The following is a 20,203-nucleotide window of genomic DNA, read 5'->3' as shown; positions in this document are numbered from 1 at the left end:
CCATAATAGTAAAGTTTTGTGACTAATATTTCGCCTTCAATATACTGGAAAGCCTAGCACAATTGACATTTAACATAAACTTTTTGTTGTGTAAGAAATGTTAACTATATAACGTTTATAACTACTTAGTTAAACGAGTCTTAAGCCGCTACCTCCGAATCATTGTTATTAGAAATCAACAGCTGATCAAATAATTTATAATAATATATTTTTAAGTAGGTTATTAACATTTTTTGTTCTAGTATTATCAGCTGAGGTGTCCGAGTGGTTAAGGAGTTGGACTTGAAATCCAATGGGTTATACCCGCGCAGGTTCGAATCCTGTCCTCAGCGGTTTTTTGTAAACTGTTTTATTTTACAATTTTTTTTTCGTATATTATTTTGGTGAGTTGTTATTTATTTTTAAAATATAAATGTATGAATTTATCTGGTGTTGCGTGGACGGGCAACGCGTGATACTGTCGCTGCCCTGTCCCGCTAACTTCTGTAGTACCCCGTCCCCGCCACCGTCTTTAATCCCGTAGGACGGTCGCGCACGAAGTTGTCGGACTATACTCATATGCTTTTTATGTATAAAATTCTATAGTAATAATGAGTGCTTACATTAAGCCGTGTACGTTTGATGTAAGCCGTCAATGTTACCGATATTATATACTGAGCTATAGACCTTTTGCTACTGCTCATAGTCACTTCGCTTTTATTCCACCGCCATCTTATTAAAGTAGGCAACTCTTAGATACGAGTTTCTTCCGGCGCAAATGTGTCAATCGGGTTACACACTATTATGATGTAGGCACAGGAATTTAGTCCCACACAACAATATTCAAAGTTTTCATATTCCTAAAAATTTTATTAATATATAATATTATATTAATATTCAAAAATCATTTATTCACTTAGTCAATTAATGATAGTTATAAATGTTAAAATTATATATTTACTCATGTACAAAGTCTTCGGAAATTTTGAGCATTCATGAAAAAAAGTGATGAAATAAAAATAATCAAGCGCATCGGCTTATGCAATTAAGTTAAGAAAAATAACTTTAAATTTTGTTATTTCAAAGAAAATCGAAACATAACAAGATGAAACACGGTGAACCATGTCACACAAATCCAACCAAATAACAAACAAAAATCTTCTGAAGGAAATGTTACTTTGAATTTTTAGATTATTAGAGCTATATTTTCATTGTGCTTGTGCTGTGTGCATCTATGCTGAAAATGATCGAACATTAGTTTTACGGCAAATGATACCTATGCTTTTACGACTGAATGTTTTCTCCGTATATAGTAAAACGAAATCTTCACACGCTCACAACGGAGCCCCCGATTTGATCGTCGCCCGCCAGGTACCAATGTGTTTTAGGTTTTAGAATTCATATTATGTACGTTTATTAAACGCTTTATAAGGTCATCAACGGTCTTGTAATTTCTGTAATGTTTTTACATACTTACGTTCATCACGAAGTGGCATCTTTTGGGACATATGTGATTTGCCTCATGAGCATTCGCCGCTTTTCCCTGCTGGGTGATTGCCTGGTATACTCGTCGCCACCCACAGCAGATGGTGACCTTCCTGACGACAAGGCGGTCGAAGGTCGAAACGACAAGACTTGTCCAATGAACTTAAATATGTGACTCTGTACTAACACTAAAAGGCGTTGTTTTATTCTTCAAGTTCTTGGAGAATGGAAACGTTGGTGCGAAACTCGGTCCACAAAACTCCCAGAATTTTCCTCCAGCATCACGTCTCTGCAGCATACAAAAAATGGCAAAAACAAGTGTTTGAACGAGTTGAATTTTCGTAGCTATTGTTATGTTCCATACTTTCTTCAATTTGTCTATTGCAGTTCTTGCTATCGCCATACGACACTTTACTTCATCTACGCAACCTCCAAAATGTTTAGATCATTATAATTTATTGATTTAAAGGACGTAGAAGGTTGTTAATATAAAAAAGGAATATTCCTTTTTAATAGGGTACTAAAATTGAACTGCTTAGTTATAACTTTATACCAAGTTTACTGGGCAGCTGGGTAGCATACAGGTCGTTGTCGACGGATATTGCTCGAACTGTGTGCTGTCTCCCACGCTGTTTCTTCTGTATATCAATGATATGTTGGACACCTCCAACATTCATTGCTATGCAGACGACAGCACTGGTGATGCCATATACACGGGCCATGCAGGTCTCTCTCGGGAAATCGTCGTCCAGTGCCGGGAGAAACTTGTGTCTTCTATCGAGTCCTCTCTTGAGAAGGTCGCGGAATGGGGAAAATTGAACCTTGTCCAATTTAACCCCCAGAAGACTCAAGTTTGCCCGTTTACCACTAAAAAAACCCCATTTGTCGTATCACCGCTCTTCGACAACACTTCCCTCAAAGCCTCGCCTAGTATCGGAATACTGGGTCTCGAAATCTCGAGCATTTGCCAATTTCGTGGTCATCTGGAAGGCAAAGCCAAATTGGCTTCAAAGAAAATGGGCGTCATTAATAGAACACGGCAATACTTCAAGCCGGCCCACATACTAGCGCTCTTCAAAGCGCAGGTCCGGCCACACATGGAGTATTGCTGTCATCTCTGGTCATCACAGTATCAGCTCGATCCATTTGACCGCGTGCAACACAGAACAGCTCGAATTGTCGGGGACCCAGTGCTCTGTGAACGGCTGGATCACTTGGCGTTGTGTAGAGACGTCGCTTCATTGTGTGTCTTCTACCGCATTTATCACGGGGAGTGTTCCGAAGAGCTGTTTAACCTGATTCCTGCCGCCGAATTCCACCTTCGCACGACACTCCACAAGTTAGGATATCATCCTCACCATCTGGATGTGTGGCGGTCCTCCACAGTGCGGTTTTCAAGGAGCTTTCTTCCACGTACTACAAAGCTGTGGAATGAGCTTCCTTGTGCGGTGTTTCAGGGACGATAGGACATGGGTGCCATCAAAAAAAGCGCGTACACCTTCCTTAAAGGCCGGCAACGCTCCTATGATTCCTCTGGTGTTGCAAGAGATTGTGGGCGGCGGTGATCACTTAACAACAGGTGACCCGTACGCTCGTTTGTCCTCCTATTCCATAAAAAAAAAAGTTTATTTGTAAGGCCGTACGTATATCTACGTAGTTAAATGAGGCTTATGACCAGTGACTTTAAGTTCATTGTTATTAGAAATAAACAGCTGATCAAATAAATTATAATAATATATTGTAGGTAGGTTATTAACATTTATTGTTCTAGTATTATCAGCTGAGGTGTCCGAGTGGTTAAGGACTTGAAATCCAATGGGTTATACCCGCGCAGGTTCGAATCCTGTCCCCAGCGGTTTATTGTAAACCGTTTTATTTTTTGTTAATTTTAATTATAAAAAGAAAATAAATTAGAAATAATTTTGAATCGATTATTATGTACATTTTTAATTTATTTTTATAATATTAATGACATAATTTTTGTGTTTCGTAGTAATGTCAATAAGAATTTTAATTTTCCAATTTTTACGGACTACTTATATTAATTGTTTTTCGTATGAAATGAACAAAAACTGAATCCCCTACTTCATTAAAATTCAAGCTTAATAGAGTGAGTCATAGAACTAAAAGTAAACAAAACTTATCAAAACTACTATTGGAAAATATCCACTCAAACGCAATATCGATATTTGTACTTGCCAACCGATAATTCTCTAAAGTAGGATCCAGACGGTCATAAAATTTTATTCCTATGAATAAATTTCATAGGAAACCAGAAAATAATTTGTTTAAACAAGTAATATCACAGAGAAGTCATAAGATAATTCTCCCTCCGGTGCTATAAAGTATATCTAAACGCTCCCATGGGAAAGGGTGGTAAAAAATTGCGGGGTTTATCCAAGTCTTGCCTCATCCTAGAGGGTCGCTGTACGCTCGCGATAACGTCGTACGACTGCTTTTTGTCTCGTAATATTACCGGGAACGTTATAGCCTAAGAGTTGCTTATAATAATATTAATATAAATTTCAACAAATAAATAAAATAAATTTAAAAACAATCAAGTTTAAAAAAGAACCACTATTAGTAATTTGGTATGTAATTTTATATAACTAACGCTGAGAGATAAACAGTATCATGAAAACGCAACTTGTTTAAATAGTGTTACTACAATAAAATTATATCGATTGGACTAATAAATACTGAAATAGTTTAAACATTTATCGTAAGATACAATAGCTATACACATACTACACTAGTTCAGACAATGTGTTATAGGATCCAAGTGGACCAAGAAGTCTCATGCTTAAAGATTGTAAATAAATTATATTCATATATTTTACGATAATACACATCATGGGTTTAATGTCTGTACAGGGATGTTAATTTTAATGTAAAAAAGTATGAATATTGATTTGCTTCCTTAACATGACGTTGTGTGACAGCCAATCGTCATCCCAATAGTTTCTTTTTCATTTTTTATTTCTGACATTTTATTTGTAGTAATAGCTTTGCATTGTGTGATTTTAGAGTTGAGACTAATTAATTCTTACGCTTTGTTTTGAGAAGTAGAACTTGCTTGTATTTTGTGGACTTACTTCTATATATTTCATTATGCCAATATTATGTAGAGTATATAATGGGATCGTATCTATATATAAAATACATCCATATCATCGAACAAATTGGCTACACGCCTGGTTTAATTTGATGCAAAATTATACGAGATTCCATACATCTAAGGTTTTTTTTAAGGAAAGGAGGACAAACGAGCGTATGGGTCACCTGGTGCTAAGTGGCCCAGGTTCTCTTGCAACACCAGAGGAATCACAGGAGCGTTGCCGGTTTTTAAGGAAAGTGTTCGCACTTTAAGGTTCCCAAGTCGTATCATCCCGGAAACACTGCACAAGGAAGATCATTTTATAGCTTTGTAGTATGTAGAAGAAAGCTCATTGAAGACCGCTCTGTGGAGGACCGCTTCATACATAGATGGTGAATGAATTGAAACAGCTTTTGTTCTGTTGTTTTATTGTCAATTGATCAAACAGAAAATTATATAGAATAATATCTGGTCCTCCAGAATAGTGTTAAGTAAATATATTTTATAACTTTTAGTGATATTGGTACAAAATATCTATTATTAGTCAATATTTTTTATAAACAGCATTTAATTGAATTCAACAAAACACTATGATTATGTTCATTTTATTCTCAACTGAATTTATATTTAGTATTAAAAAAAATCGATCATATATGCTACTGTTTATTAAATAATAATAAGTCAAATAGATTAGAGAGGCATTACCTACCACCCTGGTCTTCGTGGTTTTTATAAAGAAACCAAAAACCGTATGCCCGAGTCTTCATTTTTAATAATTAAACAATCACAAATAGTTTCCAACTTAAGTTTACTTAAATCTGATTTTTCTTAATTTTTTTTTGCTGGCCTAATAATTAATTGTAGTAATATACATTATTTCTACATCTTAAAGTTTGTTTTGTATCTATCCAATCCAAATGAATATTAAAATATTGATTTACTTCATAACTGATGTATTACCGTTTTTTTAATAATTATATTTTTTTATTAGTAAATGATTTAAAATTATTTTTTGTCCTTATATTATTACCGGCTGTAAAATTAATTAATATATAATTTAAAATAATTTAATAATTTTTGAAACTATTTTCTTTTAATATTTTATACTAATGTTCAATGGATTTCGCCCGACAAAAATACTAAAAACGAACTTGATTATATAACAACAACGAAACCTATATTTTTCACAAAATATGAGGTGCTGAATTCCTTCCCCTTTGGCAGAGATCATAGACTCCTGAGTTACCAACGTTAAGCTTAAGCAGAGAAAAAAAGAGCAGAAGAAACTACATTAGTCCCAGAAACCCTTTAAAGATGCAGGATGAGATGGACAGTTATTTAAAAAGCTTGAATGAATTTATACCTGAACTAACGGCAGACCAGGAAAAATATACAGTCACGGATTTTTACAATAAAATAGAAAACTCTATATTAACAAGCCTTAGAAATAAAAAGCAATCAAAAAGAAGAAAAATTCTCTCAGAAAAAGCAATTCAATTAATGTAAAAAAGAAGCACACTACAAAATAAAAGAAATCTTACTAAAGAAGATAAAGATGAACTCAAAGAGTTATATAAAGAAACAAATAAAGAAATCAGAAAATGTTATGAAAATCACAGATTACAAAGTACAAGATCAGCTAAAAAGGCATACAAAGAACTAGACAGGTCAATAAATGGATCCCGTTCCTTCAACAGGGGTCCAAAATTTTGCAATTCAAGAAAAGACATCATAAACATTGCCACAAAGTTCTATACAGGCCTTTATAGCTAGCTCTACACCAGCCTCAATGGAAAATACAGAACAAAAAAAAAAAAAAAAAACACATTGACTATATTTTTTATTACTGAAACTGAAATCCTAAAACAAATAAATAATTTAAAATCACATGAGCGCCCAGGACCTTTGAGTAATGAGTGCATCAAGGTCGGTAGAACACTTTTATTAACAGCTCTTACAATACTTTTCAATAAAATATTGGAAGAAGAAAAGGTGCCAGAGTAATGGACAAAATCGAAAATCATCTTACTATATAAAAAGGGTTATAAGGATATATGTAATTACCGTCCGATAAGTCTAATGTCTTGTTTGTACAAACTCTGTGCATCCTGTTTACTACACAGATTATCCCCACAAATAGATTCATGTCAATCCATGGAACAAGCGGGATTCAGAAGTGGATTAAGCACAATAGATCATATTCACACCATAGACCAGGCCATCGAAAAGTATGTAGAATATAGAAAACCGCTCTACATAGCTTTTGTCGATTACAAGAAAGCTTTGGACTCTATCTCCCATAATAGCATCTGGGAAGATGTTAATTGCACTAGTAGAGTCAGGCTAGATAAAGCAGGCAGCAAGATTAGCATTAAACGAGGAGTCAGACAAGGGGACTCTTTATCACTGAAACTATTTATAGCTGTCGTATAAAATGTAATCGAAGACTTAGTGTGGTCGAAGCTAGGAATTAATATGAATGGGAAATATCTAAGCCTTTACGCTTTGCAGATGATATCGTCGTATTCTCTGAAATTCCATATAAGCTCAACACAATGATTAACGAACTTCAGACTGCTAGTGTTCATGTAGGCCTAGAAATGAACTTAGAAAAAACAAAAATCATGACAAACAGCGAGATCATGACGCCAGTACTGGGTAACGAAGTGCCACTCGAGTACGGGGAGAGTTACACTTACCTTGGAAAAGAAATCTCATTTAGAAAAGACCGAAACATAGAGGAAATAGATAGGAGAGTAGCTATTACATGGATGAAGTACTGGGCACAAAAGGAGAATCTCTAATCGCAATTACCAATTAAATTGAAAAGGATTATTCTATATATTACAATTCTACCCTGTCTAACCTACGGCTGCCAAACTGGATTTTTTATCACAAGGCAAGGCACAAAATACAGACAACTCAGAGGGCAATGGAAAGGAGCTGTTTAAATATAAAACTGAGAGATAGAGTAAGAAACATAAAAATTCGGAAAATAAGGATAAGGTAAAGGACAGTTCGCTCAAAGTCTCAAATGGAGATGGGCTGGCCATGTTGGCAGATACGATGACAATCGATGGACAATTTACATCACAAAATGGAAAGGACCGCAAGGCGTGAGAAGTAGAGGTCGCCCGGGCGCCCGGTGGCAAGACGAAATTGTATCCAACGCAGGGAGGCAGAGACTGGATGACCATTGCTCAAAATAGAAAAAAATGGAATTCCTTGGAGGAGGCTTTTACCCTTAGGGGGTCCACATTAGAAGGAGATTAAATGGCATAAGTTATAGATTTATTAAAGTTAAATAGTAATAAAATTATAAAATATCAAACTAAGTAATTTTGTGTAACTTTTTATGGAACTATTGTGGAATTCAATAAAGCTATTTTATTATTATAATTTTGTTCTGACCATAGACTATTTAATAATATAATATGGCGTCTCTTAGACTAATACATGTATCTAAACTCTTTGTGAAAATCATTACGTCATGAAAGGCTTAATTCGGTGGCGAGCGTCTAAGGAGTTCCGTCTGCTTATGATAACAAATAATCCATTTTATGTAACTTATGTTTAAATCTAAAGCTGCTTATAATTACTTAGGTCGGATTTCACCAGTCGAATAAGTTTCATTCCTAGGATAAAGCTGTTATTTATTAGCTCAGGTAACTAAGTCTTCATTTCATCAACTACTTAATAAAGATACGAGAGTTACTCTATTACCACATTTTTTAAAGAAATAACTGGCTTATTTCTCGAAATAAAATGGTGTCAAATGTATATGTCAGCTGAGCGCAAAGAGTACATTATAACTGAGCGACGATTGACTCTTAATAACAATAAACATTGACAATAATAATAATTGCACATTGAATTGCAATCAGAGAGAATATTAATAAAAATGCAGCGATTGAGAAAACATCAAATAAAACACAAAGAAAACTGATCGTAATTTAAACATCTCGCAGAGGAGACTTTACAGATAATTTTTTTGAAGTGCTATTTAAAAAATAGATGCAAAATAGCATGCAATTTCATTATTTATTTCAGAATTTTACATTAAATAACAAAAGCTGTTATACATTTAATAAAATTAACTGAATCATAAAATAATATCCGAGAATATTTGAATGTTATTAATTCAATTTGATCATTTAAAACAACGTGTCTCGGCACGCCTGACAGAAGTGATAACTTAAACTAAACTAAGTTGAACTATTTAATATTGAAATTATTTAGCTTGAGAAAAGCTAAGGTATTACTTAAATTTTTTTGAATATTCATATGATAATATAAGGATTAGTTTACTGACTAATAAAGTATTTTATTGATTATAAAATATATTGTATTCTTAGTTACAATTCTTGAATTAGAATTTTGTGTATATACAATATTTGTATCATTATTTAAACCTCAGAATATTATTCTGTATTCTGAGATTTAATCATATAAAAATAACAATTCGTTAGAGTGAGAGAGGAAGAGCCTGCCTGCCACTGCCGTATGCGTGAGAGAAAGGGAAGCTGGACAGACTGGCGCCGTAACGTGTAACGTTATGAAGGGCTTTGAACCCCCCCTTAAGAAGTGATCACTTAAAATCTACTAAACATGTGAACAGAGTTATTACAAAATTACAACATGTGGCTTTGAATAATCTAATTTAAATTACTTTCATGTACAAAGTCGTGATCTAAGAGATAGTAAATAATAAATTTAATGATGTTACATGATACCAACATAATGGCAAAGATTGATAGAGCAACAAGAGTCTGTCTAATTATCTGAAAGTGAAACCACAAGTATGTCACGATTGCCCCGGAGGATCGCATGGCTAATTATTGCGATGGAATTTATATGAGAAACCGAATAACGCATGATTTGTTTCATGAACTAGGTTTGTGTTGCGTGTTTGTCTCAGTTATATAAATATTAAGGAGACTAATGTTTTTAAAATTATACTACTTTTGTAGTGTTGGGGAAAAAATATCAAAGTGAATTTTTACGATGCGCGCGCACACCGTCACGCTAATTTAACACCCTGACGTTAGCTGGTCAACTAGACCATTTGTATCATACTTCAGCTACCAAGCATCTTGCAACTCAAATTTCCTTAACAAAAGTCTTCTTTCCTACCCACCAGCACACAGCCGGTCCGAGGTTCGAGTCTCCTTAAGAGACGCCCCGCGACTATCGTTGCGTAGTCTTTATGTCGCTGTAAAATCTTTCAAGGCTACCAGCAAATAGGAGATTTTTAGTCGGAAGGGGGTGTCCGCTTACGCAGCCCTCGATTCCGACATATGGGCCCGTTTCGGGGTCTAAATACGTTAATGTCCTGCAATTCCTTTGGGTTTGTGGGAGAGAGAGCAGCGGTTATCACTTAGGTACATCAGGTGACCTGTACGTTAGACTGACCTCCTTTCAAGAAGGTAAATTTATATTACTCCAAGTAAATGTTTATCCAAAGCTATTAGTTTAGGCTTAAAATATATAAATCTAGTTTCTTGTTATTTTAAGTTAATTGACTTACTTTCCTTACTACTTGAATAAACAGTGAGTTTGCCTAGATTGTGTCCCATAAATAAATTAGGTATTATGCATATCACAAAATTAACTAAAACGCCAACTGTGTAAGAAATCATACAAAAAAAAATTAAAAATGATTGAGGCTTACGAAACGAAATTAAAACTATCCTGTCTCCCAATGTGGCAGTGAGTTTCTTGGCTCTTCTTCTCATTAAAGATGGACCTGAAAGCACCGCTACACAATGTTGTGGTAAATAGTAAAATTTATAACTTTTGGCATTCATAAGTGTCATTTCTTTGACCTATTTAGGTTTATAGTTTATTCATACAAATAGATTTGAAAAAAAATACAAAAGATTTGAAATCTACACCAGCGAATAATAATAATATATCAGCTGGAACCAAAAGACCACCTTGACATTCATTAAATCAGACATCAGAAAGCTTATAATTATTTGGTGATATTCTGCAACCTCTATAATATGACACTGTCCATAGAAAAACAACGAATTAATCATTTGAATACATCTATTGTACCTAAATTTTATAAAAATTATGTTAGATTTATGAACTCATTCTTTCTATAAACACAAACTATGTATTCTGAACCTTGCTCGTGAATTTTGTTTTTAATTCTCGTATTTTTTTAAACTTCCCGCTAAGAAAATTGGATTACGTTACGTGACGTTATTGGTATTACCCCGTTTTTCGAAAATCGAGTTTTCATCAGTTCTCGAAGTTTTAAGATCGTAAAAAGCTTCCCTGACTATCCTGAGATGGTGTCCGCACGTCTGTATGCATGTGTGTGAGTGTGTGTATGAGTGTGTGTATCGATGTATGTAAACCTCTCATAACTTTTGAACGACGACCGATTTCATCGAGCCATTCGAAAGGGCTTGACCAAACTTAAATTTTGAATACAATTCGGACTAAGTCGGACCGAACAAACAATACAAATACAAAGAACCGAACAAATAATAACAACGAATAAGTTTTTTCATAATTATGTGTTTTTTTTGGAATAACTGTTAAAGTTCTTTACCGATCGATTCCAAGAACTAATCAGCTCTTAATATCAAGAAACCACGTCGATTGCAACCAAGCTGTTTAAAATCGGTTGATTCATTCATGAGTTATTGTTGACGAAAGAAAACCGAAGTGTTTTTTCGGAAAAGCTTTGAAATTCCGAGTTCAATCAATTGAAACTCTAAGATTCTGTATAAGGCTCAAAAAACTGCGTCGAATGTCGGTTATTCATTGAAAAGTTATTGCCGTTTGAAATTCAAAAAATAGTGTCTTAGTAAACTTTTACTATCTCGAAGAGCTCAAAACAACATAAATTATATTTTTGAGCACATAGAGCTCAAAATCGTTATTAGTACAATTTGAAGCTTTTAGAGATATGGAATTAGCGAGAGGTTGCAGAGATGACCTTTAGGGTCAACCGTTTTCCTAATTTTATTTATGTTTATTAAGTTTTTTTTTGTTAATATTCTCTAATATATTCTATAATGTACCTAAAATTGTTTTGCTTAAACTTTTGAATGTGAATAAAACTGATATTTGATTCAAGATAGTAAATCAAGTAATAAGAAGTATGAAGTGACCAATTCGGTAATAAGAAGCCGACATCTTCTTTACTTATATAAATTTCGTGTCACATTGTCTGTCCGCTATAAACTCCTAAACTAACGAACCGAACTTAATCAAATTTTGCACAATATGTGCAATTTGATCCAACTTGAGAGATAGGATGATTTTACTTTTCGATTTTAATTTCAAATTTATTTCTGTATGATAATTTTCAAGCACAGATTGACGCACGTTCTGCTGTGACATTATTTCATTGCAAGAACAGGGAAAAACGAAATAATTATTGTAATGTTTGAATTTCTACAAATTTCGTAATTTTAAAAATATTTTAAATTTTGATATGAAATTTTGTATACAAAGTGCATTAGTTTTGGTGAAGCGAAGCTCACCGGTCATTAGCTAGTGTTTGTTATATAAAATAATAATTATCATATTATTTCCATATTTCGCATGTAGGGCCTGTATATATAAAAATGTAAATGAATACTTTCTATTTGCTATCTTATTTTAATGCACATATTTTTATTATAAAACTTGTATCCGTTACAAATAAACAAATTATCTTCGTTTCGCTGCTTAAATAAATACACAATATATTAATACGTGTGAGTGTACCGCGTGACCCATTTTCTAATACTGTGCTTGAAAAAGTGTCAATCTCCGGTCGTAATAGCATGATAATTTTACAATAAATAATAAAGAACCAGGTTAATACAATTACGAACTGTTATCATTCGGAAACTCAACAATGCACAAGCAATGATGCACAAATTTTCATTTGACAAAATGATTTTATCTTTCCATACCTCCAAAAGAAAAATCAGAACCCTCATATGATGGCTTTGATGCATTTGTCAGTCTATCTAGACCCTTTATCTCGGGAACGAGTTATAATTCAATACAGAAAATATAATATTACTCGGGCTTACAGTCTCTTTAAGTTGAGAAAAAATCAAACTTCTAAGTAAACTTTAAGAAAAGATACGGCCGTTTATTCTGCAAAAAGGTATATTTCGACACCCTCATCGGAACCAAAAATTTATAGGATATTTTCACTTGACATAAAGCTATGAAATTCGTCAAGGTCTTATACTACTAGTTTAGGGAAAAGTTTGAAAACTATTTATGATTAAATCTAATTTAAAATTATCCGGCTGTTTTTTAAAAAATCTGTAATATAAAGTAATTACTTCTTATTTTACATCTTAATTAAGAAGCATATACTATATGATGTGTCTACCGTGTCACGGTAATATCTCTCACTAACGTTAGTATATATTCGTTTTTATGACGCATTTCCGAATTCTTGATTTCAAGAAGCATTCTTCCATTAGCTTATTATATTTGAAAAGGTTCCGCTGGCCGCAAACTGACGGCTCTATTTGATAGAGGTCGCTATTAGCAGATTGAAGATAGGCCATCAATCAATGACGGCCGTGCGCTGATTTATATGCGACTGATTGACGATAATGCTCTGACAAATGGGGCATTTGTTTCAACAAATCTATTTGATTACCAAATCTTTACTCACTTGATAAATTTGAAATTTTTTAATTGTTTCTTCAACAATCTCTGAATTTCGATCCTCGCCCGCCATGTACCCACGTGTTTTCATTTTCTATTTCTTATGTATGATTACTCGACACTTTATAAGGTCTGCAATGCTTTTGGTGTTACAAGAGTGTTTGGGCTGCGGTGATCATTTTTTCATGAAAATAAGGGACGAGACGAGCAGGACTTTCAGCTGATAGTAATTGATACGCCCTGCCCATTACAAAGCAGTGCAGCTCAGGATTCTTGAAAAACTCAAAAATTCTGAGCGGCACTACAACTGCGCTCGTCACCTTGAGACATAAGATGTTAAGTCTCATTTACCCAGTAATTGCACTAGCTACCGACCTTCAGACCGTAACACAGTAATGCTTACACATTACTGCTTCAGGGCAGAAATAGGCGCCGTTGTGGTACCCATAATCTAGCCGGCAAGGGTCCGCCATAAGCAGTGACATTAAAACGAGCTGGATGAACACGAGAACTGAACCAAATAAAAAAATAATAATAATAAATAATAAATATATAAAGAGTATATATATATATATATATATATATATATATATATAATATATAACGTTACATACTCTCTAAACATTGCCTACTACTCGGTTAAGTTGAGTAAGTCAGTCTTTTATTGGGAGATGCATATACTTTTCAAACATCATCCCGGGAATCTACAAAACAAATGTGTTACGAAATTTAAAACAATAATTGTCAAAAATCGTTTTCAAATTCAAATTCAAATATTTTTATTCAAAATAGGATGTGACATCACTTATTGAAAGTCAAAAACTACCACCCATTCCAAAATGAATGCCTCAGACCTGAGAAGAATGGGCGCAACAAACTCAGCGGGCTTTTTTTTTTCATCGAGTAAATATGTTTACAAAGTAATATTGTACAATTCAACTTATTATTTAATAGCCTGAGGGCGGTCACTCCATTCCCAATCTGTGGTATCATTAAGAAAGTCATTTATGTTATAGTAACCTTTACCACACAAACTTTTTTAACAATTCTTTTGAATAACGTTATACTTTTGTTTTGAACATTTTCTGGGATCTTGTTGTAAAAGCATATACATCGCCCCACAAAAGACTTACTAACTCGACATAGCCGAGTAGTAGGCATCATAAGTTTATGTGTGTTCCTGGTGTTAACATTATGGTTATGACAGTTTCTGGCAAATTCACTTATGTGCCTATGAACATACATTACATTATCAAGAATATATTGAGAAGCAACAGTCAAGATGTTAATTTCTTTAAATTTTGCTCTGAATGATTCTTTAGGACCTAGGTTATAAATAGCGCGAATAGCCTTCTTCTGCAGCACAAATATTGTATTAATATCGGCAGCGTTGCCCCATAGCAATATACCATAGGACATAATACTATGGAAATACTAAAGTATACTAGTCGCGCCGTATCTATGTCAGTTAATTGTCTTATCTTTTTAACCGCGTATGCTGCAGAACTAAGTCTGTTCGCCAATCCTTCAATATGGGGGGCCCTATTGTAATTTGGAATCTAGGGTTATGCCAAGAAATATAGCAGATTCCACCGGTTCTATCACCTTTCCGTTTAACAAAACATTTGCATTTACATTTTTGACATTTGGTACGGTAAATTTAATGTATTTAGTTTTCTTGCTATTTAACAATAGGTTATTAGCGCTAAACCAGTACACGATGTCAGATAAAATATCGTTCACTTCGTCATACATAGCTTGGTTTCTTTTCACTTTGAAAATCAGTGAAGTGTCGTCCGCAAACAATACTACCTTATGTTTTTTCTCTATAAGTTTGTGTGGTAAAGGTTACTTTGATATATATGATTTTATTAATGATACCGACAAATACAGACTGAGAAAGGAGTGAGAACCCTTAGGCAATTTAACTATATAATATGTTTGTTGTACGATATTAAATATTATAAATTGTAACGAAAATTATAAAAAGTCAACTGAATTTCTTGTGCCCGTTTTTCTCATATCTGAGGCATACTATTTCAAATATGTGGTAGTTTTAGACGTTAGTGATTTTTAATCCTATTTTGAATAAAAATATTTGATTTTCAATATGAAAACGTTAACTATAATGGGTATTTTATGATAGCTAGTCCGTTATATTATATTGTTATTTCAAGTCAACTATATTTTAGGTTTTTGTAATAAACTTTTACAATTAACAGAAGGTTTTATTGTATTTTAGAATAAATAAAGATAAGAAGGTTCCAACAACATCCCATCCATCTTTTTATATAGAAACAGGACAAGTAATAATGTTTGATAATTTGTTAGAATTCCAAAAATATTAATTATTTGTAATCGGAGAGAGAACTTTGAAAGTGAAAAAAAATTCTCAACACAAAAAACTTAAATAAAATTCCGACTTCAAAAACGATAGTGATAAATATTTAAGTCGGTTGCATGTCGGATATATATTATTTCTACAATATTTTGAAGTTAGTGGCAAGTTTAACATAAAATACCTTTTGCCAATCGGTTCATAAATGAATCGAGTCTTGAGGCAACAAACACAAAAATTACGCACACGTTGAAAGCCCCTCATTTTTTTAATACGCTTGAAAGTATTAAATTTTATAATCACTATTTATGTATTATATTTTGCACGTTTTTTAATGAAAGAAGTTAAATTACTTGTGCTAAATATTTTGTTATAACTTATGGTTTATTATTGATAGATGAATGTTGGCGATCGCCATTGACAATTAACTAATTACTGCTTCAATAATTTGACAACCTTTAAAGTTGTAAGCAGCTTTACGACTTTCATTAGTATTTGCGATAACGCAAATAAAATTTGAAAAACAAAATTTTATGAACGATGCGGGATTCAAACCCACGATCTCCGGCGTTCCGTGCCGGTGCTCTAACCAACTGAGCTAGCTAACCATTCGAGTATTTGCGATAACTACACGAGAAAATACACTAGTAACGTCCATCATTCGGTTACATTAATCGATTCTGTAATCGAATACGGATATCTCACGTTGCGACGTATTGTTCGTAATCCCATTGTGGTAACTTCGGAATTGTTTTAAGGAGAATTAATAGAAGTTCTACGGCGCAATCCCCGGGGCCCTATTGTGGTTTGATTTATTGATAAAAGACAGCGATATAGATCAAATTGAAATTGCCCCTCTGTTTACCGTGAGTTAAAGTTCTTGCAATAGTAGTAAGGCACTCTGAGATATTAGTCGTCTGTTTTCGATACTCACTGTTTAACGTTTGATGAATGATAATTATCAATATGAGATATATTTAGTGCTGTAGTAATTAATTCCTTTTTAACCGACTTCAAAAAATGGAGGAGGTTCTCAATTGGTCGATATATTCTTTTTTTTATGTTTTTTATCTCAAAATTTTCGACTGGGTGAACCGATTTTGATAATTCTTTTTTTATTTGGAATCTGGTGCTTCCCGTGTTTTCCCATTGTATATGATTATGATTTATGATAACGATTATTGTAATTTTTGGAGTCGGTGACATCCAAGATAGGTTTGTTACTACATACATAGTTATAGGTGAGATTTGCTTGAGTCGTGAGAAGGCGAGAGGCGAGAGCGGGTCGCGGTGGAAAGACACCGATTCCAAAAATAGCATAACTAGAATTAGATTAATTAATTAGATTGTATAAAAATACGCAAATTTTTTTTTGTTAAATTTTTTTAATGTAGACCAGATTAAAAAATTTACATACATACAATTTACATTACAACATCTGCTATTGATTTTTTTTATGGAGAAGTCTGACATACGAGTGTATAGGTAACTTGGTGTTAAGTGATAAACGCCGCCCACATTCTCTTGCAACACCAGAGGAATCACAGGAGCGTTCTCAAGAGTGGTATATGGGCTTATTTAATAGTACCCATGTCGTATCGTCCCGGAAACACCGCACATAGAAGCTCATTCCATAGCTTTGTAGTACATGCAAGAAAATTCCTTGAAAACCGTACTGTGGACGACCGCCACGCATCCAGAAGGTGGGGATGATATCCTAATTTGTGGGCTGTCGTGCGAAGGTGAAATTCGGCGGCAGGATTAGGTGAAACAGCTCTTCGGAACACTCCCCGAGATAAATGCGGTAGAAGACATAAAATGAAGCGACGTCTCTACGCAGCGCCAAGTGATCCAGCCGTTCACAGAAAACTGTATTTTTACTTTTAGTTTTTATTCGATAGCTTTTACGAATAATAGAAGCAGATAGATCAAAATTAAAAAAAATATGTATAAAAATTTTCAAGAATAAATTTTAATAATTTTAATGCAGAGTTACTTGTTATTGTGATGCATGTAACAATTGCTTAAGTAATGCGTAGTAATTTAATTTTAATGTAATGTTTAGAAATGTTAATAAATACAATGAATAAAACATTTGTAGTGCCTAGACAGTGCTTTGTCGTCATTTTAAATATTTTAATTGAATTAGCAATGCATACCTAAGAAAATCAGGTTAATTGTTAAAGAGATATAACTTTCAACCTTAGTGTCTCATAGTGCCTTTGAAATTTGGTAAACGAATTATTTGAATCGGGAAGAATCTATTTTTAAGTACAATTATCTTTCACAGTTACAAGTATTATAAATGAAATTTAAATAATAAGTTGTTACGTAAGTGCTTAAATGGTTATACATGTATTAAGTAAAGGCTACAAGAAGCAACGGCTATTTTAGACCTACGATGTTCTGATGTGGTTGGTACATAGTAAAAAAATTGTCAAAAACGTTGAAGACCATATAAACCTTTCTTTGTTTAAGTTTAAACATAAAAAACCATATCATGTATATTCTTTGCAGATTAGCAAACATGAATAGAAAACAGACTCTGCAAGACTGTAAGGTCTTTTAGGTAAAAATAAAAACGTATGCGTAGGTCACACTAAAAGTTTTGCGTAACTTAAAAAAACAACATATAACCAAAATATTATGTTTATTCATTTTTAAAATACTCTACTTTACATTTAAAACATTTTTTCATGCGATCGAACAATTTTTTTAAAACAGGAGTACCACAGATCTGATGGCACGTTTTCTACGTGCTGAATGAACGCTATATACATAAGAGGCAGTGCTCTTCGGAATTGGTAAAAGGGAAACCTCTCATTAAATCTTTGATTTTGGGGAAAATTCAGAAATTACAGGGGCTTGGTCGGGGCTATGTGTAGGATGGGTAACGAGTTGTAATTTTTCGGAAGCTAAAAATGACTTAGTTTTGTTAGCCCTGTGTGTGCGTTGTCATGATGTAGGTGAAACCAGCTTTTTCGTCTTTCGCGAACTTTTTTTAACACACTGTGTAAGCAAATGGTAGAATACCACTCGGCATTAACACTCTTTTGACCTTTACGTGGAATTGTGCAGATGTTCCATCTGAGCTGAGAAAAAAATGTGATCATTTTTTTACCAACATTTCTCTCTCACTTTTGTTGGCGAGTTCTCATTTTCAAATACTCATTCACATGATTGCTGTTTTTTTTCGGGTTCAAAACAATAAATCCTCGTTTCGTCTCCGGTGAAAATGTCATAAACAGCATTTCTGTGGTCGTACTTCATTAGCATCTGTGAGCACCATTCCACGCGAGCCCGCTTCTGCTTCGCTGCGCTGTCAGTTCATGAGGGATCCTACGACAACAATTTTTCTAAACTTTCAATTCTTTTCAAAAATTTTCAGAATTTCGCTTATACCAATCTCCATTAGTCCTCGAATTGTCTCATAGGTAATCCGCGGGTTTTCTTCAATCAGCCGCTTAACGGTAGCCACATTATTTTCGTTGACGGCAGTTGAAGGCCGCCTTTCACGAAATTCGTCATGTTAAGAATCACGACCTCTCTCAAATTCAGTAAACCTTTGCCTCACGGTGCTCAAGCAAGGCACTTCTCTCCCAAAATTTTGAAGACGACAGGCATAATCTTGCGGAAAGAGGGAACTTTTTAAATCATAAAAAATTATCGCTCTAAAATCTTTTAGACTTAATTCCATTTTCGTTGCGTCCGTAGAACTATGATATGTGATAAAAAACAATTGACAAATGATTTCCCGCCAATTGTTTTTTTTTATTACTAAGAAGGTTGCAAAGTTTCAAAAAATATTACATTCTAAATTCATATAGTTCCGATTAGCTAGAAGTGCAAAATGTAGTGTACCCCATGTAGGTTGAATATGACATAACAAAAAAAGCGGCCAAGTGCGAGTTGGATTCGCCCATGAAGGGTTCCGTAGCAGCGAGTACCATAATATAAGAGTTCTTGTAGTTTGTTGTAACGATTAATGGCCTATTAAAAAACTAGTTGCTAGATCACGTTCAAACCAATTTTCGGTGGAAGTTTGCATGATAATGTACGTCACATAGTTTTTTTAGTTTTACTCTCTTCATTCTCTTATTTTCGAAGTTACGGGGGGGCACATTTTACCACTTTGGTAGTGTCTCTCGCGTTAACTATTCAGTTTAGAAAAAAATGATATAAGAAATACGTGGTTTGATGAAAAAATATTTTTGAATTTCAGTTCTAAGTATCCCTCAAAATTTATTGTTTTTTTTTTCTATTTTTGTATGAAAATGTTAATGCGACTTACAGAATCACAGTTGAGTTTATAATATATAACCTGTACCAATCACAAATAATGTGGTTTTCTATTGGTAAAATATTTTTTAAAATTTTACCTCTTCATAATATTAAAATCAAATCGAACATATTTTATAGGTAAATCACATCACATCACAACAATTTTTCACACAGCCCAGTCAGAAGAGAGATTTCCTTAGAGATACTCTAAGGTTACTTCTATTAGTATAGATTATGCAACAATTTAAACATTCATATAAAATTAAACGACAAGAAATTGATAGATTATACAGTTTTTGTTACAAAACGAAATTAAAATATTAAAATTGCCCTCGAAAGTTTACTCAAAGGCGTGAATAAGAACTAAGCGTTTCCCTCGCGGC

General features: G+C 33.7%; 1 non-coding gene across 1 annotated transcript; it reads left to right on the top strand.

The window, feature by feature from the left end:
* The first annotated feature begins 250 nt into the window (after positions 1-250).
* Positions 251-332, top strand: Trnas-uga (transfer RNA serine (anticodon UGA)). Its single transcript has one exon. It is a non-coding gene; the product is annotated as a tRNA-Ser (tRNA).
* Positions 333-20,203: the final 19,871 nt, after the last annotated feature.

This window comes from Leptidea sinapis, chromosome 14, assembly GCF_905404315.1.
Source record: "Leptidea sinapis chromosome 14, ilLepSina1.1, whole genome shotgun sequence".
Classification (NCBI taxonomy): Eukaryota; Metazoa; Arthropoda; class Insecta; order Lepidoptera; family Pieridae; genus Leptidea; species Leptidea sinapis.
The sequence above is the reverse complement of the archived record's forward strand: the minus strand, read 5'-3'. Positions and strand labels throughout refer to the sequence as shown.